Source organism: Ailuropoda melanoleuca, chromosome 14 (genome assembly GCF_002007445.2).
Source record: "Ailuropoda melanoleuca isolate Jingjing chromosome 14, ASM200744v2, whole genome shotgun sequence".
Taxonomy (NCBI): domain Eukaryota; kingdom Metazoa; phylum Chordata; class Mammalia; order Carnivora; family Ursidae; genus Ailuropoda; species Ailuropoda melanoleuca.
In genome coordinates, this window is record NC_048231.1 from 54,279,351 (window position 1) to 54,305,409 (window position 26,059).

Sequence of the window (26,059 nt, forward strand, 5' to 3'; positions counted from 1 at the left end):
GGATGAGATTCTTCTTTTAGGTTGCATGAAAAAAGCACCAAAATCGGGTAAGAAAGAAATCTGGCAAGAGACATGGAGGTGTATCTTCATTTTGATGAAGTTGGCAAAAGCCTCTGAGTAATTAAATACATGGTTTGATGTTGCTGAAAAAGTTGGGCAAACTTTTCTAGAAGCAGTTCTATGAGTATTTTTCTTCACTGGTGATCTTACTGTGTGGCACGTTTCAGGACCTCATAGATTATTTTTTGTTTTTGTTTGTTTTGTTTTTGGAGGGAGGGTGTGCAAGCAGGGGGAGGGGCAGAGGGTGAGAGAGAGGAGAGAGAGAGAGAAAGAGAATCGTAAGCAGTCTCCACGCTCAGTGCAGAGCCCAATGTGGGGCTTGATTTCACGACCCTGAGATCATGACCTGAGCAGAAACCAAGAGTCAGATGCTTAACTGACTGAGTCACCCAGGCACCCCTAATTTTGTTGTTGTTATTGTTGTTGTTGTTTTGGTTTGGTTTGGTTTTAGGATTTTATTTATTTGAGAGAGGGAGAGAGAGCACACACAAGCATGGTGGAGGGGTAGGGGGAGAGAGAGAAGCAGACACCCTGCTGACAAGGGAGCCTAATGCATGGGGCTCGATCCCAGGACCCCTGGATCATGGCCTGAGCCAAAGGCAGTTGCTTAAACAACTGATCCACCCAGATGCCCCAGGACCTCATAGTTTTATTTAGGATTTGTAAGTAAGTGCAGCAATTTGTGATGTATGATTCTTGATGTATGATTCTACTTAAAATAGAGAAAAAAAAACATTTAAATATTTCAAATATGCTGACACAAATGAAAGGATAATTCGTTTTAAATCTTAGCATAGTTCAAAGGAAATGTATAAAAAAATTTGAACCTAGTATAATCTAACAGTTCCATTTGTAGTTAAATCTAGGTTATTCAGAATGAAACTCCTAGTTTGATAAACAATTAGCTCTTCAGATTTGTCTTTATTTAAAAAAAAATCAGAATAAACTGAAGCAAAAATGCATGATTTTAGATACTGATTTTTCTTCAGTTTATTTTCAAATGGTATAGATTTTAAAATATTTTATAGTACTGTATGTATATGTTTCTTTTAAAGTTAGAAACCAGACTTTTTACCTAAGAGACAATTAGCTAGATTTTAAGTGACAAGGACCTAAGATTTTAGCATGTGTAATAATATTAAATTCATCTCAGAGCTACGAAGAACTTACAAATGTGACCCTGAAATGAATAAGTATGGCTATTTTTATAAATTCTTACAAATCAGAAAACTCCTCCCCCAAATATGTCAAGCTTAATTTTCTGCTCTGTGGAGCACAGCTAGTAGGGTAGCGAAGCCCAGTGACATTTTCCACAGCGTGAGTTGCCAACCACTAGAAGCCTGTGGCACTGTTTAAATCTACAGCAAACAAGCTAACAATTGGTTGAAGAATGGATTATGTAATTCTTCAATATTTCTTTGTGTGGTGTTTACATCATTGTCAGAATCCTGAAGGCAGAGCTTGTGACTGTCAGCTAAGGTAGAATTTTAGTATAGCTATGAGCCAATGTAATCTTTGCTTTCGCACAGTCTATTTTGGTTAGCTTCTCCATCTTTTGCTACACTCCTGAAGAAATGGATATTTGAGTGTGTTCACTTAAGTGTGTGTTAGGGCTGTGATTTCAGCGGTCATTATTTCTGCAGCATGGCCGATATTAATTTCTAAGTCTCCTGGAGAGCGTTAATTAGTAAGATAATATACCTCTCTTTGGGTTCTGATAATGTTTCAGTAGATGAAATGTACAAATTGAAACGTTGGTAATGGCAATGGGAAGAGTTGAATTCAAAGGAATAGAGAATATTTATTATATGATTGGAATTAAACAAAAGTCAAAGAGGACCTCTATAGTATAATGGACAAAAATTCTTGTATGTTCTAAAACTTTATTAAGGTTCTAGAAGAAATATGACTATATATGGTCCCATTGCTTTTCCTCATTTTTTTTTTCTGGATCTGTAAATGACATTGTATGTATGTGCAGTAATACCTCATTTACTTGGAAATATTTGGTGTTGAACAGAAAGATGGTAGATGAGGACATTTTCTAGGTAATTGGAACATATCCCAATTCAATTTATTTTATTTTGCTTTTGAAAATTGAATATATATGTATTTCCGAGCCTTCTCTTAATAGAAGGTGTTGATCATAATTGAATGTTTTCTTTTCGCTTTAACAGTGTTACCTTTAGAATTTAGAAAAACAACATACTGATAACTGGCCATATTAAAGACACTGTATTATAGACCCTGTGCGTAGTGTAGGGACTAATAGAGATCCTGAACATCTGACATTCTATTGATAGAAATCAGTACTTGTATGAATAGGGCTCATATTTCATATGTCAATTATGATTTAGTTATAATTCTGTCTTCCATAACAGAATATGAAGTCCTTAAGGGACTGTATGTTCATTTTTTTTTTTTTTAAGTGGGACTTTCAGAGAAAATCATGGATGACTGCACTTGAGATTTCAAACTCACTACTGTTAGTTGATTTAAGTTGATAGAGATGGAAAATTCTAGAAATTCTATCATTGGAGAAAACTGTGATTGTCATTGCAGTTTAATGTTGAGGAAAATTGAAATACATGGTTTTGCATTAGCACCTTTATGTAGCTAAGCTAGAAGTATATTGTTAGTTTAGAAAAATATAATGCCTCATTAAAATGTTTTCAAAACAATCACTTTGGTACACAGAAATTAAAAACATTTTCCTCAGCTAGCCCAGAGTGCTAACTCTGCAGTATTACCAGTCTCCAATATCTCCTGCCACTTTTTGAGAAGAAATAAACACTTCGTAACAGATGGAATAGTCAGCGTTTATAGTAAAAGCTAGGATATTATCTTTTCTTGCTCTACAAAGTAGTAAACCGATAACTAAAGCATCCATTTTCAGCAAAGGGGTTGGAAGATAAAAAAAAAATAGTTCTTTTGCTTTCTTCTGTTATTTTATGGAAGAATATATTCTCGGAAATTAATACGTGGTTTGAACGGCCTCCATGGGAAAGCTCTGTCTGAGAATATGGCATGTATAAACTATGAAAATTGAAAAAAAGGATACATTCAAGAAAAAAAATTAACCGAATTATTACTTACACAAAGTAAACCACATGAATCTTGAGTGTAACAGCCTATTGAATGTGATGGCTGCTGGGTTATACTTGTGTAAGCCCCACTAATATAAAGGTACAGAATATTAACTCCAGCCCAAAGAACTCCTGTGTCATACTTCCTAATACCCCCAGAGGTAATGATTATAATGCATTTTCCACTATAAATTGGTGTTATCAGTTTTTTTTAATTTTATATAGTTGTAATACCCTATGCTCAATTTTTGTTGTTGTTACTCAGTATTATCTCTGTAGGATTGATGTGTTACAGGCAACAATATTTTAACACCCTTTGTGGCTGGAGAGCAGTCAATGTTACAAATAGAGCATGATATATTAATCACTTCTATTACTGATGAAAATTTGCCTTGTTGGTGGTTTTTTGGCTTTCATGAGTCAAAAAGCTGTGAAGATTCTGGTCCACATCTTTTGGTGTGCACTCATGGTCATTCTCTAGGATGTGCTTAGGAGTGGAATTGCTGAAAAGACTCTGCATTTGTTCACCTTTAGCTACACATCTTTTAAAGTAAGTGAACCAATTTACACTGGACCAGTCACATGTGAATTTCATTTCCTCTATCTGCTAACACTAGGTTTTTGTAATGTGAGCCATTTTTCTAGAAGCTATCTCATTTTACCTTTCCTATTAGTCTATAATCCATCTGGCTTTATTTTTATGTTTTGGATAAAGTGTGAGGAAGTGGTCAAGACCCATTTCTTTTTCCACATGAATTTTCAATTTATCAAGCACCATTTACTGAAAAGATCCAATTCATTGTTTTTCTCATACACTGAGATGGCATCTTTGTCATAAATTAGGTAGCTATGTATGTGCGGGTGTGTTTCTTGACTCTGTTCTGTTTTGTAAGTTACTCGCGTAGAGTTGTTTTTTTTTTTCTCTGACACTTATTTACTGCAGAGATGTCCTGATTTGCATGTGATACTGCTAAATTTCTCTTTTCTTTTCCTAATGTCTTAAGAGTTTTTAGAAACAGCTTTTGGTATTTTCCATTATATACCTGGTTTCAACTCGATTGGTTTTTTTTTTATTCATTTTTATTCATTCTTTCTATCTATTATCTTTGAATTTGGTTTGCTAGTCTTTTGCCTAGGTGCCTCTAAAATGTTTTTAAACTTTCATTTTGAAGTAAGTTGAATTTTAAAACATTTGCCAAAGAATTACTAAGAGTTCTTATAAACCCATCACCTAGCTTCACTGTCAACATCTTATATAATAACTGTGGTACAATTACAAAATTGTGAAATTAATATTGATACAATTCATAAGTCTTCTTAAAATTTTGCCAGTTGTGCTACAAATGTCCTTTTTCTAGTTGAGGATCAAATCCAAGATGATATATTGAGTTTAGTTGTCAGATCTATCCTTCCTTGAGGTGGGGAACTCAGACTTCATGTATCTTCAGGACCTTGATATTTTTGAGGAGTGCTGGCTATTCAATTTGGGGAATTTCTCTGAATTTGTGTTTGTCTGACATTTCTTCAGGATTAAGTTCAAGTTCCTCTTTTTTTTTTTTTTAAGATTTATTTAGAGACCATGTGAGTGGGGGGGGGTGCAGAGGGAGATGGAGATAAGCAGACTCCCTGCTGAGTGAGGAGCCCCACGCAGGGTTCAGTCTAAGGGTCCTGAGATCAAAACCTGAGCCAAAACCAAAAGTTGGTTGCTTAACTGATTGAGCCACCCAGGGGCCCCCCAGGTTCCTCATTTTGGCAGGAATACCTCAGAAATGATGAGGTAATCTCATTGCTTCATATCAGGAGATACATAATGTTGACATGTTTCATTCCTGGTGTTACTAAGATTGATTACTTGATTGATATGGAATCTGTCAGTTTTCCCCACTAATATATATATTAGCCTCTATCAGTGATTCTTGCTTCTGCACTAATTATTTCTCCGGTGTTTGTGAGATGTTTCTTCTTTGCATCATTTCTTCTATCTTAATTTGAAATCTAAGAATAAGCTGTCTCATCCTTAATTATTCATGTAATTGCTTTTTTGTAGTATAGACTCAAGGATATTTATTTATTCCAGGAGATCAAATCCACTCTAGTTTGTTCACTTTACTCTAGGTTTGGCCATTGGGAGCTCCTTTAGGCTGGGTCATTTATTCTTTTGACATGCCATCAAATTTTGAGCATTTGCTTCCTTTCTGTCATTACAAGATCTCGCTGGCTCTTCTTGCCCCATTCCCTCTTCTCCTCTCTGCCTCATTCCTGAAATCAACCATTTCTCCAAGGATTTTTGGTTCATTTTATTGAAGAAGTGTATTTGGAAACCAAGATCTGGCTGATGGGTGTGCTCATTGAACTTCGTCATTGCTTCTGGGTCCTCTCTCACTTAACTGAGCTAGGACATACATTCATATGTGCAAACAAGCATATACACATATCTATCATTTTTATATCTATTTGTGTCTATAAACACAAACCCGAATATGATTTCATTTATACACCTGCCTCCATTCCAACATCACAGGATTCATTCTGGCAAACTCCCCTCTCATTACTAGTGATTTTTAACAATGAGAAACATCACTCTTGATATCATCAATAGATTTCATTCTTAATCTGTAAATACCCATAAAATACTTCAAATTGCAATTTCATACCACTGAAAAATGAATCTTTAACTACAGCATGTAGGTAAGCAAGAAAACACTTTTTCAGAAGTTACTTAGGTTAATTTTCTTCCCTCTCCCTTTCAGTGTGGTTTTATTATTAACTTATAATGTAATATATATGAAAGGCCTTTCTGAATATTAATTTCATATTCTGTTGCCTTACTAAATTATTGAGGTACTATTATTGATTCTTCAGCATTTTCCAAATGTCCCATTATTCATAATAAAAAGGTTCATCTCTTCCTTACCAGTTCTTACAACTTTAATTGATTTATTCTAAGTCCTTTTGCTAGTACTTTCAGTACAATAGTGAATAATGAGATACTGGGCATTCTCTGCTACTTCAGGTCTGAGTAGAAATGATTCTCGGAGCAGCTGGGTGGCTCAGTTGGTTAAACATTTATTCTTGGTTTCGTCTCAGGTCATGATTTTGGGGTTTTGGGGTTGAGCCCTGCATGGGGCTCTGTAATCAGTGTGGAGTCAGCTTGAGGTTCTCTCCCCACTTCAACATTAATAACAAACAAATTTTCTCTCACTTCGAATTTATAGTGTGTTGGAACTATGGGGACAATTTATAGTGTTGGGACTATTTAGTCTTGGAATGCTTTTTGGATTTCAACTGTGACACTGTCTGACCTGGCTATTTTATGAGATTGATCTTTAATAACTTTCTCTTTCTTCTCTATGGAAATTGATTTCTTTAAACTTTATATCTCTAATGGGGTCAATTTTGGTAGTACGTCTTTCCCAGAACTCCTTTCCAGACTATATAAAGGAACTCCACAGCTAAAGTAACTTTAACGTGGACAATCTATTAAATGATTAAGTTTGAATTGGAACTTCATAATAAGGAATATCCGCATAGTCAATAAACAAATTTTAAAATTTCACTAGTCATTGGGGAAATGCAAATTGAAACCACAGTGTAATGCCATGATATGTCCACTAGAATAACTAAAAGGAAAAAGACTGGGCTCCTGGGTGGCTCAGTCAGTTAAGCGTCTGCCTTCAGCTCAGGTCATGATCTCAGGGTCCTGGAATTGAGTCCCACATCAGGCTCCCTGCTCAGCAGAGAGCCTGCTTCTCCCACTCCCTCTACCCCTACCCCCTGATTGTGTTCTTTCTCTCACTTGCTCTCTCTCAAATAAAATCTTTTAAAAAAAAATAAGACAAATAAGATGAAATGGACTGAAAATCCCAAGTATTAATGATGACATAAAGCAAATGGTAGTTTTATATACTGCTTGGATAATAAATGTCACACACACACGACAAACATGCATGCGGGACTGGCTGAAAAACAATTGAACTGGTCTCATCTCCAGCTTATGTTGTTAGAAATTTGATGGTTTTTTGAAGAGGATTTGTAGGAGAAATTGCATTGGCTTTTCATTCTCTCTAAAGCCAAAGGTTGGCAAAGGTGATGAGAAAGCACCAGAGGCTTGGAATGTTGGATGAGTTCTTCACATGATGATCAAAGTTTATTCCCTTAGTCAACAACAAAGAGTGCCTACAATATGGTGGTAGATGACCAAAATGGGCAAAATATTACAGAGCTCAAAGGCATGAACTTCATAGGCTGGAGTCATTGAAACGCACTAGTGGTAGAGATGTGGGATGTTTCTGACTCAGGAGAAGCTGCAATGAAAGAAGAGTCTTCATGGGAGAACATTGCATGAGGTTCCAAGTCCTGCATCTGAGCAGTTGTCAAGTGGATGGTGGAGATGGAGGAAGAAACGGGGGACAAAAGAGGGCATGGGAGGTGGAAGTCAGGCCACTCCAAATTGGTTGGGCTGGTTCGGCTTTGAAAGGAGAGCTCTTCCAGATGCACAGGTCTCAGAGTCACCAAGCCTCTCCTGAAGGTGTGAAATAACAACAGCAGATGAGTGTAGTGACAAACTCGGGAGAGGCCATGCAGGTGAGCATAGGGAACAGGAAGATACCAGAAGACAATTAGATCTCTAACTAGGCAAAGGGTGTGCAAAGATCACTGAAAGAAGAAAAAAACAAATGTAATAAAAAAATGTGCAAACATTTTCACCAACACCATCACAAAACGCAAGTTAAAATCAAAGCCAATCATAAAGTTAATTTTCTGGGAGGAGGTTAAGATGGCGGAGGAGTAGGGGACCCCTTTTTCAGCCGGTCCCCTGAGTTGAGCTGGATAGGTACCAGACCAGCAGGAATATCCACGGAATCAGCCTGAGACGCAGGAAGATACATCTGGATCTCTACAAATGAACATCTCCAGCGCTGAGTATCGAGGTACGAAGCGGGGAGCCGTGAAACCGCGCACAGATATCGGAAGCTAAACAGAAGGGGGAGGGAGCCGCCGTGTCAGGGCGCCGGGAAGCGGTAGCCACCTGCAAGGGGGAGCGGACAGACCGCGGACCCGCACGCTTGAGACAGCAGGCTGAGAAGGGAGCTCCGGGAGCGCACGCGGGACGGCTGGCGGTTGGCGGGCCACCTGCACGGGGGAGCAGGCGGACTCGCGGACGGCACCCGCGAGACAACAGACTTAGAACGCGAGCTCCAGGAGCGCGCGCGCAGGGCGGCTGGCGGGCCACCTGCACCGGGGAGCGGGCGGACCGCGGACCCGCACTCTGGAAACGGCAGACTGAGTCCGTGAGCCGGGAGCGTGCACCACCAAGCATCTCACGGAGCTCCGGAGCTCCGGTGTGCTCACTGGATCGAGGCTGAGACCGGGAGCTCCGGGAGCGTCCGCGGGGCGGCTGGCGGCTGGAGGGCCACCTGCACGGGGGAGCAGGCGGACTCGCGGTCAGCACCCGTGAGACACCAGACTGAGACGGGGAGCTCCGGGAGCCCGCGCGGGGCGGCTGGCGGCTGGCGGGGTTGGAAACACAAAGGACAGAGACGTGCCGGCCCTGGAAGTGAGGGCTGGGACGCCGGGTGTGGGGCGCACAGCCCGGGATGCTGCAGGGTTGAGCAGCACCAACAGAAACAGAGTTAAAGTGGCCAGAACATCAGTGGAGAACGATCCGCGATCCCTCTGTTCTGAGACAGAGGCTGAATTTCAGCCGCTGCTGCTCTCTCAGAAGAGGCATAGCAAACCGCCAGGGAAAGCCGCCAGAGAACAAAAGCCCGGAAATACCGGCTCACAGGGTGCCCATCCCCATCCCCCCTCGCAAGGGACACAGAGACTCTACCCAAACAGGGTTTTCTGAGTACCGGCAGGCAGGCCCCTCCCCCAGAAGGCAGGCTGAAAAATCAAGAAGCCCACAACCCGGAGCGCCTGAGTGGCGCAGTCACCAAGCACCTGTCTTCGGATTAGGGTGTGATCACAACGCTCCGTAAGGAGTCCTTCATCGGGCTTCTCCACCGGGAACCTGCTTCTTCCTCTCCCACTCCTCTGCTTGGGTTCCCTTTCTTGCTGACTGTCTCTCTCTCTCTCAAATAAATAAATAAACTCTTTAAGGAAGAAGCCCACATCCCTAAGATCTCTATAAAACAAGGGCGCACGGCCTGGGTCCCAGTCAACACTTGGGCTCTGGACAACCCTGCAATCTCTCTTCATCAGAATGACGAGAAGGAGAAGTCCCCCCCAGCAAAGAAAAGATAATGAGTCTGTGGCCTCTGCCACAGAATTGGCCTCGGCCACAGAATTAATACATATGGATGTATCCCAATTATCAGAAATGGAATTCAGAGCAACAATGGTCAAGATGATGAGTAAACTTGAAAAAAGCATCAGAGAAAGCGTTGCTGAGAATATAGAATCCCTAAGGGCAGAAATGAGAGCGAATCTGACAGAAATTAAAAACTCAGTGGGCCAAATACAGTCAAAACTAGAGGCTCTGACGGCCAGGGTCACCGAGGCAGAGGAACGCGTTAGCGAATTGGAGGATGGGTTAGTAGAAGAAAAAACGAAAATAGAAGCTGGTCTTAAAAAAATCCACGCCCACGAATGTAGATTACGGGAGATTACTGACTCTATGAAACGATCCAATGTCAGAATCATCGGCATCCCTGAAGGGGTGGAGAAAAACAGAGGTCTAGAAGAGATATTTGAACAAATTGTAGCTGAAAACTTCCCTAATCTAGCAAGGGAAACAAGCATTCGTGTCCAAGAGGCAGAGAGGACCCCATCCAAGCTCAACCAGGACAAACCTACGCCACGGCATGTCATAGTGCAATTCGCAAATATTAGATCCAAGGATACAGTATTGAAAGCGGCCAGGGCAAAGAAATTTCTCACGTACCAAGGCAAAGGTATCAGGATTACGTCAGACCTGTCTACAGAGACCTGGAATGAGAGAAAGGCTTGGGGGGGCATTTTTAAAGCTCTTTCAGAGAAAAACATGCAGCCAAGGATCCTTTATCCAGCAAAGCTGTCATTCAGAATTGATGGAGAAATAAAGACGTTCCAAAATCGCCAATCATTAACCAATTTCGTAACCACGAAACCAGCCCTACAGGAGATATTAAGGGGGGCTCTATAAAGGTAAAAAGGCCCCAAGAGTGATACAGAGCAGCAAGTCACAACCGATACAAAGACTTTAAAGAGAAATGGCATCATTAAAATCATATCTGTCAATAATCTCTATCAATCTAAATGGCTTAAACTCTCCCATAAAACGCCACAGGGTTGCAGATTGGATAAAAAGACATGACCCATCCATTTGCTGTCTACAAGAGACTCATTTTGAACCCAAAGATGCATTCAGACTTAGAGTAAGGGGATGGAGTACCATCTTCCACGCAAATGGACCTCAAAAGAAAGCTGGAGTAGCAATTCTCATATCAGATAGACTGGATTTTAAACTAGAGGCCATAGAGAGAGATACAGAAGGGCACTATATTATTCTTAAAGGAAGTATTCAACAAGTGGATATGACAATTATTAATATATATGCCCCCAACAGGGGAGCAGCAAGATACACAAGCCAACTCTTAACCAAAATAAAGAGACATATAGATAAGAACACAGTAATAGTAGGGGACCTCAACACCCCACTATCAGAAATAGACAGAACACCCTGGCAAAAACTAAGCAAAGAATCAAAGGCTTTGAATGCCATACTCGACGAGTTGGACCTCATAGATATATATAGAACACTACACCCCAGAACCAAAGAATACTCATTCTATTCAAATGCCCATGGAACATTCTCAAGAATAGATCATGCTCTGGGACACAAAACAGGTCTCAGCCAATACCAAAAGATTGAAATTATCCCCTGCATATTCTCAGACCACAACGCTCTGAAATTGGAACTCAACCACAAGGAAAAACCTGGAAGAAACTCAAACACTTGGAGGCTAAGAACCATCCTGCTCAAGAATGACTCGATAAACCAGGAAATCAAAAAACAAATTAAACAATTTATGGAGACCAACGAGAATGAATACACAACGGTCCAAAACCTATGGGATACTGCAAAGGCAGTCCTAAGGGGGAAATACATAGCCATCCAAGCCTCACTCAAAAGAATAGAAAAATCTAAAATGCAGTTTCTATATTCTCACCTCAAGAAACTGGAACAGCAACAGAGGGACAGGCCTAACCCACTGACAAGGAAGGAGTTGACCAAGATTAGAGCAGAAATCAATGAATTAGAGACCAGAACCACAGTAGAGCAGATCAACAGGACTAGAAGCTGGTTCTTTGAGAGAATCCATAAAATTGATAGACCACTGGCAAAACTTGTCCAAAAACAAAGAGAAAGGACTGAGATTATTAAAATTATGACTGAAAAGGGAGAGGTCACGACCAGCACCATTGAAATTGCAAGGATTATTAGAAACTTTTATCAACAGCTATATGCCAAAAAACTAAACAATCTGGAAGAGATGGAGGCCTTCCTGGAAACCTATAAACTACCAAGACTGAAACAGGAAGAAATAGATTTCTTAAATAGGCCAATTAACTATGAAGAAATTGAGTCAGTGATAAACAACCTTCCAAATAATAAAACTCCAGGCCCAGACGGTTTTCCTGGGGAATTCTACCAAACATTCAAAGAAGAAATAATACCTATTCTCCTAAAGCTATTTCAAAAAATAGAAACAGAAGGAAAGCTACCAAACTCATTCTATGAGGCTAATATTACCTTGATCCCCAAACCAGGCAAAGACCCCCTCAAAAAGGAGAATTACAGACCGATTTCTCTAATGAATATGGATGCCAAAATCCTCAACAAGATCCTTGCTAATAGAATCCAACAGTACATTAAAAGGATTATCCATCATGACCAAGTGGGATTCATACCTGGGATGCAAGCATGGTTCAACACTCGCAAATCAATCAATGTGATACATCATATCAACAAGAAAAGACTCAAGAACCATATGATCCTCTCAATTGATGCAGAAAAAGCATTTGACAAAATACAGCATCCTTTCCTGATTAAAACCCTTCAGAGTGTAGGAATAGAGGGTACATTTCTCAATCTCATAAAAGCCATCTATGAAAAGCCTACTGCAAGCATTATTCTCAATGGGGAAAAGCTGGAAGCCTTTCCCTTAAGATCAGGAACACGACAAGGATGCCCACTCTCGCCACTATTATTCAACATAGTACTAGAAGTCCTTGCAACAGCAATCAGAAGACAAAAAGGGATCAAAGGTATCCAAATCGGCAAAGAAGAAGTCAAACTGTCTCTCTTTGCAGATGACATGATACTCTATATGGAAAACCCAAAGGAATCCACTCCCAAACTATTAGAAGTTATAGAACAATTCAGTAAGGTGGCAGGATACAAAATCAATGCCCAGAAATCAGTTGCATTTCTATACACGAATAACGAGACTGAAGAAAGAGAAATTAGGGAATCCATCCCATTTACAATAACACCAAAAACCATGCGTTACCTTGGAATTAACTTAACCAGAGACGTAAAGGACCTATATGCTAGAAACTATAGATCACTTTTGAAAGATATTGAGGAAGACATAAAAAGATGGAAAAATATTCCATGCTCATGGATTGGAAGAATTAACATAGTTAAAATGTCCATACTACCCAGAGCAATCTACACTTTCAATGCTATCCCGATCAAAATACCGAGGACATTTTTCAAAGAACTGGAACAAATAGTCCTTAAATTTGTATGGAACCAGAAAAGGCCCCGAATCTCCAAGGAACTGTTGAAAAGGAAAAACAAAGCTGGGGGCATCACAATGCCGGATTTCGAGCTGTACTACAAAGCTGTGATCACAAAGACAGCATGGTACTGGCACAAAAACAGACACATCGACCAATGGAACAGAATAGAGAACCCAGAAATGGACCCTCGGCTCTTTGGGCAACTAATCTTTGATAAAGCAGGAAAAAACATCCGGTGGAAAAAAGACAGTCTCTTCAATAAATGGTGCTGGGAAAATTGGACAGCTACATGCAAAAGAATGAAACTTGACCACTCTCTCACACCATACACAAAAATAAACTCCAAATGGATGAAAGACCTCAATGTGAGACAGGAATCCATCAAAATTCTAGAGGAGAACATAGGCAACAACTTCTATGACATCGGCCAGAGCAACCTTTTTCACGACACATCTCCAAAGGCAAGAGAAATAAAAGATAAAATGAACTTATGGGACTTTATCAGGATAAAGAGCTTCTGCACAGCCAAGGAAACAGTCAAAAAAACTAAGAGACAGCCCACGGAATGGGAGAATATATTTGCAAAGGACACCACAGATAAAGGACTGGTATCCAAGATCTACAAAGAACTTCTCAAACTCAATACACGAGAAACAAATAAACAAATCATAAAATGGGCAGAAGATATGAACAGACACTTTTCCAATGAAGACATACAAATGGCTAACAGACACATGAAAAAATGTTCAAAATCATTAGCCATCAGGGAAATTCAAATCAAAACCACACTGAGATACCACCTTACGCCAGTTAGAATGGCAAAGATAGACAAGGCAAGAAACAACAATTGTTGGAGAGGATGTGGAGAAAGGGGATCCCTCCTACATTGTTGGTGGGAATGCAAGTTGGTACAGCCACTCTGGAAAACAGTGTGGAGGTCCCTTAAAAAGTTAAAAATTGAACTACCCTATGACCCAGCCATTGCACTACTGGGTGTTTACCCCAAAGATACAGACGTAGTAAAGAGAAGGGCCATATGCACCCCAATGTTCATAGCTGCATTGTCCACAATAGCCAAATCATGGAAGGAGCCGAGATGCCCTTCAACAGATGACTGGATTAAGAAGCTGTGGTCCATATATACAATGGAATATTACTCAGCTATCAGAAAGAACGAATTCTCAACATTTGCTGCAACATGGACGGCACTGGAGGAGATAATGCTAAGTGAAATAAGTCAAGCAGAGAAAGACAATTATCATATGATTTCTCTCATCTATGGAACATAAGAACTAGGATGATCGGTAGGGGAAGAAAGGGATAAAGAAAAGGGGGGTAATCAGAAGGGGGAATGAAACATGAGAGACTATGGACTATGAGAAACAAACTGAAGACTTCAGAGGGGAGGGGGTGGGGGAAGGGGATAGACTGGTGATGGGTAGTAAGGAGGGCACGTATTGCATGGTGCACTGGGTGTTATACGCAACTAATGAAGCATCAAACTTTACATCAGAATCAGGGGATGTACTGTATGGTGATTAACATAATATAATAAAATAAAATTAATTATAAAAAAAAAAAGAGCCTTCCTGCCCCTGTCTTGGGCTGGTAGGATGCTCTTGAATAAGATGCTGACTCAGACAGCCCCAGATGTGCCCCATCCCCTCATGTTCTCTAAGTGGGACTAAGGGCCATTGACTTTCTGGGCAAGGTTAGCACTTAGCCTGCTATTCAGTTTTCATGTCCTGTCTTCTCAATCAATGGCGTTCACTCAATAAATCCAGTACCTCCTGTGTTTGCAGCATAGGTCGATTCTGTGGCTCGAGTGGTGAGCAGGACAAGCCCATCATATGCTCTTCTTGGAATTTGTATTCTAGGGGAGGAGATAGACATTAAACAACTATATGACTTTAAAAAAAAAATAAATAAATAAAGTTAATTTTCTTTACCTGCCAAATACGAAAAAAATGAAAATGCAACCAATGACCGCAGTGAAATCAAACTGCGTGTTCTCCGTCACGACTGGCAAAAATATCCTATTCTAAGAAGACAGCCTGTCCACATACATCGAGATCTTCAACATGTTGATGTTGTGGTTCCACTTCTGAGAGAGAAGCCGGTGCTTGGGAATGGGGATGTGGGACACAGATGCTGGAGTCAGGCTCTCCAGATTCAGGTTGTAGGTGTGTTGTTTCCTATCCATGTGGAATCAAGCAAGTGACTGAGGCTCCCTGTGGCTCAGTGTGCTCACCTGTAAGAGGAGATTAATGATAGTACCTACCAGGCAGTTGGGTGGCTCAGTTAGGCATCTGCCTTCGGCTCAGGTTGTGATCTCAGGGTCCTGGGATCGAGTCCCACATCGGGCTCCCTGCTCACAGGGACCCTGCTTCTCCCTCTCCTCTCAGCTCTGTGCTCTCTCTCTCTTTCTCTCTCTCTCTCAAATAAATCTTAAAAAAAAAAAAAAACAACAACAACAGCATTAGTACCTACCTTGTGTTAGAGAGTGTTAGGAGGGTAAAGCAGTTAATATGCCTGGAAAATGCTAAGCACCACATGATACCTTGTTACTATTTTAGGCCCACAACTGCTCATCAAAATTCTAAAGTTTTCAGAAATCGGACCTTGTTAGATTTTAGAAAAATAACAGAGATATATAGGCTATTTTATATAAAGACCCTCCCCCCAGGGGGAGGACCCCAAAGTTAAACCCATTCATAATTTCATTGTGAATTATAAGAATATTCATATTGAGCATTCTAAATAATAAGAGGCTTCATATCAGTCAGGTAAGATCAGATTTTCCTACCAAATGAGAAACAAAATCCTTAAGAGGATTTTTGGAGTTTGGTATTGTCATAAGGGATTATAGATCTATATTCCATAATTTTTAAAAAAGTGAAATTTACCTAAAATGTATAGTGCATTATTTTTTTTGAAGATTTATTTTGGAGAGCATGCACATGTGTGCACGCAGAGTGGAGAAGCAGAGGGAAAGAATCTCAAGCAGATTCCCTGCTGAGTGTGGAGCCAGATGCCAAGTCAGTCTCACAACCTTGAGATCGTGACCTGAGCCAAAATCAGGAGTCTGAGGCTTAACTGACTGAGCCACCCAGGTGTCCTTATAAGGCATTATTTAATAAAATGTTCATGAACTACTAAAACTTTGAACTGCTTGTTATAATATTAAGTAAATAAACGGAATATAGTATTGTTATATATCTAGGAAAAATCTCAGCATAGAAAAATAGTATGGAAAAGATACCATATTGTTAGTAATGGTAATGGTGATGTCCTGGGAATATGATTAAATATTTTTATTTTCTATTGGTAGATTTTTTTTTTAAAGATTTTTATTTATTTATTTATTTGACAGAGATAGAGACAGCCAGCGAGAGAGGGAACACAAGCAGGGGGAGTGGGAGAGGAAGCAGCAGGCTCATAGCGGAGGAGCCTGATGTGGGGCTCGATCCCATAACGCTGGGATCACACCCTGAGCCGAAGGCAAACGCTTAACCGCTATGCCACCCAGGCGCCCCTCTATTGGTAGATTTTTAATAAAGGTACTATTATAATGAAACTCTATCAAATGGACCTTAGTACATAGCTTTAATTGTTCTGTAAATTGGACCATAGTAATTTGAACAAGTTGTCTTTTGTCAGTTATCTTTCCATGGTGGTAAACGTCACCATAAATCAATCTTTCACAGAGTTAAATAGAAAAATTTCTTTGAGGGGCGCCTGGGTGGCTCAGTCAGTTAAGCATCTGACTCTTGGTTTCAGCTCAGGTTGTGATCTCGGGGTCATGGGATCGAGCTCCATACTCAGCACAAGCCTGCTTTGGATTCTCTCTGTTTCCCTTTCCTTCCCCCTTCTGCCCTTCTCCCCATTGGCATACACAAGTGGGCAGGGCACACTTGCTCTCTATAAAAATAAATAAAATCTTTAAAAAAAAACAACTAAAATTTCTTTGAATGTTCTAATGTGTTTTACGTGCTGAATTTCATTGGCTAATTTTAGTTGCACTCCGTCTACTAAAAATTCAGCGTAACTAAACTTAAGGCAAGTTTATAAAAAATAGTATTTATATGAAACTGACAGTAAGAGATAAATTGTATATATTTGCTGTTTTGCTATGGATAGCATCAAAATACTCCAAATGAGCCTTCTAACATGGGAGTTCAGAAAGTAGTGAAGACTGTGAAAATCAAACAGACATAGTTTAAGTCCCAATTATACTGCTTTCTTGTTGTCTAACTTTGATAAATTACTAATTCCCCAGATCTTGGTTTCCTTATTTGCAAAAGAGATTTAATAACATGTCATCTGAAGATGAAGTGAGATAATTTCTATAAAATACCACCCACTGCTTTATATTATGTGCTCAATAAATGGGTGTTCTGTTTTCCTTTCACCAAGAATGGGAAAGAAAAAAAAAGGATAAAATAACTACTCTTTACTGAGCCACAGTTAAAAGCACTTATATTAATTTGTCCTTTTCACAGTCCTCTGCAGAGGGTGTCCATAGTCGCCCAAGAGGCGGGTGGGTGGCTGAGATGTGACATGAAATCTCGGCGTTGGACCCAGAGCCCGCATTCTTGATGACTAGATTAGCCTGCCAATGAACTGTTGGTTAAAAGATAAGATGAGGCTGTCGTTCATGTGGTTTAACGTGTATATGTAATGTTGAAAAATTACCTCGGAAGCTCTGGTAACGGATTCGTGATTGTTTTTCTGTTTCCCCCCATGTTTTAGCACTTGGCGGTTGGGGCTCTGGAGCACTTTCAGTGACTACTACTCTTACCTCTTCCTGGGGCACTGTTGAAAGGACCAGCAAACGTCCAGCTTCCTGAGATAGAATCTCAGATTAATGGAGTTGGGGAACAGATTACACTCGTCTCACTAAGATCAGGTAAGAGTTTCAAAATACATTTCCTCTTTGCAGATGGTATCTGACATCATGACCTGCTCAGAAGTATTTCTGCCTTGTTATAAATTGGAAAGTTATAACTAAAGAGACACACGTGGAGGGGAAAAAATAGGCTACCACGAAAAGTCATTGGTATGTGGATTGAAATGTTTATTTTTAGCTAAGCATATGCTGATGTATTTAGAGATTTTTATTAACTTACATAAAGTATAGGGACTGAACATTTAGTATAAGGGGAGTTTCATGACAAGCATTCTTCTTGTAAAATATAACTGCAATACAGTTTTATGAAACCTGTAATTGCTACAATGTACATGATTTTTATTGCTGTAAAATAACTGTAAAATGGAGAAGGCTATCCCCTTGAAATGGGTTATGAGGAAAATGTACCTATTGTGATTATCTTTATGCAGGTCCCTCACTAACTGTGAGCCTCCCTTACTTGAACTTCAAATGCACGTACATTTGCTTCTGCATATCTTTTCCTCAACGTCAAAATTTTCTGCTCCAATATATGAAATTGCCTGTCACTCTGCTTGGGATTAATTAGCAAAACAGAACTGGGATTGAAAAAAGACAGTAAAATCGAATCAGATGGCAGAATTGAAGCAGTTACTGCAGGCAATCCTGGAGCAGGGGAGGTGGTGGTGAGGAATTAAAGGAGCAAAGGTGATGCGCCGTCTCTTAGAAGTACGCTCGGGTAGCTGCCATGCGGACACAAGCTAAGTGATGAAACCAGTGCTGTGGCCATGACATGAACTTATCTTGGGTGGACAGATGTTGAGAAATACAGGCCATCCAAAGGTTTTGCTTCTCAAGCATGCTAGTTATTCCGCATTTCACATACCTGAGATTCCAGGTGAGTCAGAACCTCTTGGACATAAATGGAAAGATGCTGTGTATTTCGTTGGGAGCCTAGATCCCTTGGAATGCATGTTCACCTTCAACCTGTGACAAATTTTCGAGTATCTTGTGAGCAATGTAGGGAAGGGATATCCCCAAAATTTCCTAGTGAACAAAACCTGGTAAATGGAAACTGGGTAGACTGAAGGCATATAAATGCCCCTTGATCATAGCATTGTGGCAGAGAACATGGGCTTTAGGAACAGATTGGTATCTGTGGTTTAAACTCGGACTGTGCCACCTTTTGGCCATGACTTCAGGAGCAGTTGTAAAAACTGAAAGAGCTAATCTACAAAGAGTGCTTAGTACTGGATTTAAACATGAAGTGTTCAGTCAATGACTATACTGAAGTGATTGTGCAAACATTTATAAAGGTTTTTGTAGATTCACTAGTCCCTGATTTTAATACTGTTTTCAGAAATCTGTAATTTCTCCTACCTTAAATTTTCCTTAGACTTACCTAGTTGACCACGGGAAGATATTACTATATTTTTCAAGAGTAGAAACTTTAAAAAAAATCTGGTATGTATTATATTTCTGAAGGTTCTTGGTACTTTAAACTTTATGATTTCAAATCTGCCACTTGGTAGCATCTTGACATTGGGTCAATTACCTTCCAAATCTTTTCATCTTTGAAATGAGAACAAGAGAATATCTATCTACAATAATGTTTTGTGAGTATTAAATAAGACCTAGTGTATGATAGAGAAATACCCAATGCATGTGAGCTATTACTAATACTACTACTGTTAGTATTGTAATTATTCTTCCTAATTCTAAATTCTTTACTCTAAATTCTTTACTCTAAATATTCTTATCTACCTCTGGTGCAATTGCCACTGTTGCCACGATTGCCATTTTAATTGGTGGACCTTGAAGCAGGATGTTCTGCAGAATCTCTAATAAAATATTAATATATGCAAATTCTCAGGTCATGGTTTAAATCTTGAACATGATTCATTATGTTCATCATTTTACACCCATAAAATATATAAATTTAGTTTAAATGCAAATCTTATTTCATGATGTTACTAAATTACCTCCAAGGACAACCACTTTTAAAATTCCCAAACTTGATTCTTTCCAGAGGAAACTACATTAACTTCTATTTTAAATTGCTTCACACTTTGATGATTCTTAATATCCGAGTTCGGCCGTTTCACCCATAACTTTTTGCTCTTTAAACTGCTGACCCAACCTATTGAATTTGTGAAATTATAAAATACTAGGTAATCAGGATACCATGACTTTCTACTACCTATTGCACCGAAACTTCTAACTTCTAACTGCAGTCTTATCTCTAGGGCTGAGAGTGCTTTGTACTTGATTCCATAATCCAATCTTTTTTCCATAATCCAATCTTAATGCTCAATTCTGACTCAGATAGTATTCACCACAGTACAGTCCTGGGTTTCAAACAACCAGTGAGACTTAGGAAGTGGAAAACGTCGGCTCTGTCTCATGTTGGGACCTGATACCGACCACGGGAAACTGTGCTCTAGGGTTGATGATGATGCTCTTTATGAATTGCTGAAGACAAGAAAATGAAAACTTTTTTAGATTTTCTATCCATTTGATTTTCTTCATTTTTGTTTTTTTTCCAAGATGTTTTAAAATAAGTTAATTGTATGAGCTAGCAAGAATAAAAAATAGATCTTTCAATATGCATATAAAGATTTATGGCATATATAGGATTAACCAAAAAAGTAAATTATTATATCTAATCTACCTTTTTATATGATCAGGGCTTAAGCCAGATTTTTTTTTTATAAGAACAGTATAATTTATTTTGCTAAAGCATTTACAACTATGTATGCCATAAGGTCTTTCAGAGAGGACAACAAGGCAATATTAGACCTTAGAACAGATTTTGTAACTTTTTTTTTTTACTTTACACTTATCATATCTAGCAGAATAAAAAGTACTTATGTCATTTTATATAAGTTAGAAACTATGAGTGAAGAGAAAGCAAAAGTATAAAACCATTTAGCCTTAGTGGTATAAAATATTTCTTTAATATTTAAAACATAAGATCTTTGAGAGTGTTTATCCAAATATTAAATGCATTTTTCTATTTATAATCCTTGAACATAATCTTGTATAGTGCAAAAATATAAATAACAAACCCAGAAATCCCATTGCCTATCATCAGAATCCAAGCATTATCAAGTTCAGGGGCTCTGTTTTAGGTGACCTCAGTGTTACTAGAAATAAATACTCCATGTTACTGGAAACACTCCACTGCCAAAGTAGGTGCTCAGAGGAGATGAGGGCTTTTGGAATACTGTGTGTTACCAGATACTTCATTTTGTGGCTTTTTAAGATCTATGGAATGGGGAAGGGAAGTAATATTTATTGTTCTCCACATGCTAAGAATTTTATCTGCTCAAGTTCTGGAGATGACCTTGTGAGATGAGTCCAGGTATTCATGTCTTATTTATGGATAAAATGAAGATCAAGGAATTAAGGAACTTGCTCAAAGTTTTACCCCCAAGAAATGCACAGAGGCACAGTTGGAGTGGGCATAGAGACTAATCCAAATCCATTTAAATTCAGAACTACCTTCCACTTTATCATGTTTTCCACTTTACTATTCTGTCAAAGACTCTTTGAGAAAAAGTTGCCTTCAAAGTTAGGACCTAAAGTCTGTTTCTCTGACAGAAATATGTAACGTCAAGAACATCAATACCACTTTTTAAAAGCTTCTGGATGGTCTGATCTATTTCTTATAGTTTCTGAAGACTGTTTGATTCTTGGGCAGGAGTAGAACTCAGGGGTAGATTTGTAGAATGGTGAAGGCATAAGGGGAAACTTCAAGTATCTGATTACATACATCTAATGTATTCCAGGACAGTCCTGAGAAGAAAAATTCTGTTCTCCAATGCTCTGAAGGAAACTAAACATTCAGTTGTTATTAGTGGTTAATAGAAATTTAATGCCAACTTTAATTGCTATGACCTTTCATTAAGTCAATTCCTAATCATATTTGATATTATTTACTGCAGCATTCAATGATAATACAATTGTCTTGTTTAAGTTGTTTGGGAAATCTGCAGTGACAAAAAGCTCTTAGTACTTAAGACATCTTTTGTTTTTCAAAATATATAATACATTATTTGTACTTAGTGTACATTCTTGTTTAATCTTATTTCTACTTTATAAGAAAACTGATACTTCTCTTATGCACATTTTCCTTATGTTATTGGCATATCCTCATCCTGAAAATATATGGATAATAGCAATAATTCATAATTCTTGGTATGAATTGACAGGGAAGAGCATAGAATTTCATACAAGTCTGGAATTAACTAAATTATATTTATGACACATTTAGATGCACCTTAGCTCTTAAATAGTATTGAAACTCCACTTGTCTTCAATATTCTAGAGATTTTTCTGAAAGAGTCATTTCATACATAATCTTATTTAGGCTCACTTCTGTAATACGATTTCAAGAAGATTGTAGTCTAGTGAATTTTCCTTTTCCTTTTTTTTTTTTTTTTTGGTAATAAAAGTCAATTTTGTCTAGGAACAGCAAAATGTTTAGTCTGTTTCTTGGCAAATATACTAAGATCTACATGGGTATATTGAAGATCTGACAGTATAATTAAAAAGTAAGGATGGTTGTCAGACAAAGAGTAAAGTAGGTACACAAATACCTTCTATCTCTTTTTATTTGCACTAAAGCTAAGTTTGTGTGAAAGAAAGAGCAGTGGACATAAAGTCAGAAGACCGGGTAACTTAACTTACTGTGAATTTGGCCACTTTCTTGGTATCTTGAGATTTAGTATTTTGTTTGTTTGTTTGCTTGCTTTAAGGAAAAATAAACTTCACTGAGTTGTGGGAATTGAATGAGATAATGTTTGGAAGTGTTCTAGAATTTTAACGCTCTATAAAAATGGTACACATAAATGCTGCTATTGCCACTGGTGTAACATGGAAACTTTTAATGTAAGAATTTTAAATGTAAAAGTCTTTCAAATCTTTTAATTCAAAAAATTCCAAAGTTAAGCATTTTTAGTGGGCTTGTGATCAGTTATAGTATTTACTATGTCAAAGCACGTCTCCATTCACTTAGCATGCAAATTTGCTTTTTCATTGACAGAACATGTGCCTTCAGAGTAAATACTCAATAGTGACATTCAATATTTTATTTTTGTTAAATAATAAACCCCTATTGGATTATTGAGTCATGAAGATTTGGAGATCCTTGGCACTGGTGTCAGAGAAATTTCATGCAAGGAATGATTAAGACTCTATAATTTTAACAGCTCTGATGAAGTCAGCTAGAATTATGTATATTCCATAATATAAATTGGAGTGAATTCATTAGTAAGTGTGATTAGGAAAGATAATTTATAAGAAGCATCCCTTTCCCCCTGTAAGCTGTATTTCTTGACTATAGTTGTGGACTTGTCCATTTTTCTTTTTGGTTCTAATAAATTTTGTTTCTTGTGGTATGAGGCTCAGTTAATATGTACAGATCCACTAAGGATCGATGACTTGACCTCTTCATCATTATGAAATGTCTCTTTTTTCCCTGGTTATATTCCTTGTTCTAAAATCTTATTTGACTTTAATAAAGCTATTCTGGCTTTCCTTTTATTAGTGCCTCCATGGGATATCGAATTTCCATCTTTTTTAATTTTAATGCTTCACTTAAAAATTTCCACATGATTGTGTTTTCTCCTCTCCTCCTCTAATGCACCCCGATCCCGTTTATAGACTTTGTGTGCCTGTGAATGGAACATCATACACTCAGGTGCTCAGGACAGAAACCAGGGAAATAGCTCAATTCCTCTTTCATCTGCCAAACGTATCCTAATGCTTCTCAAGAAAATATCACACATTGATCCACTTTTCTCCATATCTACAGCATGAACCTAAAGAGATCAAAATCTTCACTACTGTAGAGTTCCTGACTTCTCCCCTACTCTCACCCCTGCCTACCTTGACTCCATTGCCTGTGCAGCAGCAAGGGTGATCTTCGCATGCATTATATCATACCAAACCCTCTATAAACCTTGCAGTCTCTCCCATTACATTTCCAATGAACTCCAAACTCTTACCAGGACCTAAAAGGTCCTGTAGGATTGATGTCCTAACTCCCTCTTGAAACCCATCTCACCTTGTGGACCACCCAGCTTTGGTTCCACCTGGTCTTTCTGGTTCTTGATTCTATGAAGCTTTTTTCATGTTTGGGCCCTCAGCTGTTGCATCTCCCTGGAATAAATTCACCTCAGCAGTTTGCATTTTTAGCGTTTAAACTGAGACCTCATGCATGCAAAAGAGAGATCTCTTCATTAATTCATCCTTTCAACAAATATTGGTTCAGTGCATGCTAGATGCCAGACACTGAGATCCATGCTGAGAATAAATGGGTAAGTCTAAAGATATTTGGTCTTTGTGCTCAAGGAGTTTACAAACCCACGAAGACAGGCATCATTCAATGCAAGTGCAAATATTCCCCAACGGAAGTCCCATAAAGTGAGCACAGCTCTATGAACCCCATAGTAAAACTGAAATAGACTGAAATTGCAAATAGGCTTCCTTGCAAGGTCCTTTGACAGTGATCTGCAGGGGGAGCGAGAGTGAAATGGCACTTTGTAAATTCAGTAGAGATGAGAAACACATTAATTGAAATTGTAGCTCATATACAGAACTGTTAACAAGATACATTATGACCATTTTGATAAGACACATCATGATTAGTAATTAGTTACAACAATTCTCAAGTTGGCACAATCTGATCCTGGATATAAAAGTGAAATTACAGGCTTATTGTTTCAAATGGAGAACAATGAGATTTCTTGCGCCATGAGATAGAAAAGGTAAGGAAAGAGTAATGGCAAGTTTTTAAAATAAACTTGTTTCCTTTTTGTAAACTTAGTAAGATAAAAACTGACTTACATGACTATAGAGATTATTTTAATGAAAACAAATGCTTGCATTTCCAAAAACACATTTCTTAGGCCTCATTTAAATACCTGAACCCAATTCAGCTCTTCTTTTAACCTGGTCTTAAACCTAGAGGCATAATGGACAATTTAAGGGACAGGAACATCAGAGTATTTTGGATTTGCTTCTGCGTCTGTCACCTCAAATGGCCTGGGTTGAAGGTAAAGCCAGTAAACTAGTTAGAGGTATGATATTTCACATATTCTGTCAAATTGACTGAAATGTAAGAATTTGCTCTTAAGTCCCATTTTCCTTTTGTCCTTCTAGTTGTGCTGAAATTAATATTCTCATCTACAAAGTTCTTTCTGCTCACCTACATTTACCCGAATTTTATTTACTTTTATTTTCTAAAGTCAAGCTTGAAACTAAACTCCTCAGCTTCTGCCAACTTAATAAAAGTTTCTCTGCTGGCAAATTCTGATAATCTAAGCTTAATGATATTTATCCACGTTACCCTGCTTTCCTATGAAACTGTTTTAAAAGACACATTACTTTCCCATCATGTATCAGTTAACCCCTGATGTTTAATAAACCACCCCAAATCAAACGGCTGAATACAGCCATTTATGTAACTCCAAATTCTGCTGGTCTGAGTGAGGTTCAGCTGATCTCTTAGGTTAGCTCTTGGATTTGAGATCAGTTTGAGAGTCAGCTGGGAGCTGCTAGTCCTGGACCACCTCACTAACAGATCTGGCAGTTGGCTGGTAGTTTGGACCATGTGCTTCTCATCTCTAGCAAGATGACCTCTGCCATTTCTCATAGATATCCGGTATTAAAAGCATCCATTGGGGGGGAAAAAAAACTCCACTGTGTAAGCATTCTTCAATACTTTTTTGACATCACTTATTGCTAATGTTGCATTGGCCAAAGCCACTGACTTTTTGTTGGGATGATCTGTACTGTCACTATTAACACGGGGTCGGGGGGGAGGACTTTGTGGTCATTTTTATAATTGACCACATCCTCTCATTAAACAACAAACAAACAAAAAAACATGTTCTTTGAATCCCTCAATCAGCACTACCCATTTATGAAACACAATAATTTCTAACTGAATACCTAGGTTGTCAGATGAAGATATTAAATTCACTTAAGTATCAATTGACATTTTTAGTGTTAGCGCATTAATGCCATTTTCATCAAGTCGAGCAGAAGAAATGGGATAACACAAGTTCTTGACTGAGCAACTTGAAACTTGTGGATTTCCTTTGATTTCTGGGCCTGATTTGTTGCTGCAAAAGCATCTCTCTGTTACTGTATGTGGCCAAGGAGTCCTGCTGTGATGATGGCAGGAAGCTTCTTGACTTCCTGTGCAAAAGTGTTTGCAAAAAGGCCCTAGTCTGAGTTTAGAGATGTGTCTTTACAGCCTCGGGTCATACAGATGAACTTCAAA

The 26,059-nt window shown here is 38.6% G+C and overlaps 1 protein-coding gene across 3 annotated transcripts in view; it reads left to right on the forward strand.

Moving 5' to 3' along the window:
* Positions 1 to 26,059, forward strand: part of DLGAP1 (DLG associated protein 1) — an 859,965-nt gene that overhangs the window by 104,036 nt on the left and 729,870 nt on the right. For all 3 annotated transcript variants that reach the window (XM_034642364.1, XM_034642367.1, XM_034642366.1), the window contains exon 2: positions 17,631 to 17,787. The gene's annotated coding sequence lies outside the window, so the exon portion shown is untranslated. The remainder of the gene's footprint in view (positions 1 to 17,630; positions 17,788 to 26,059) is intronic.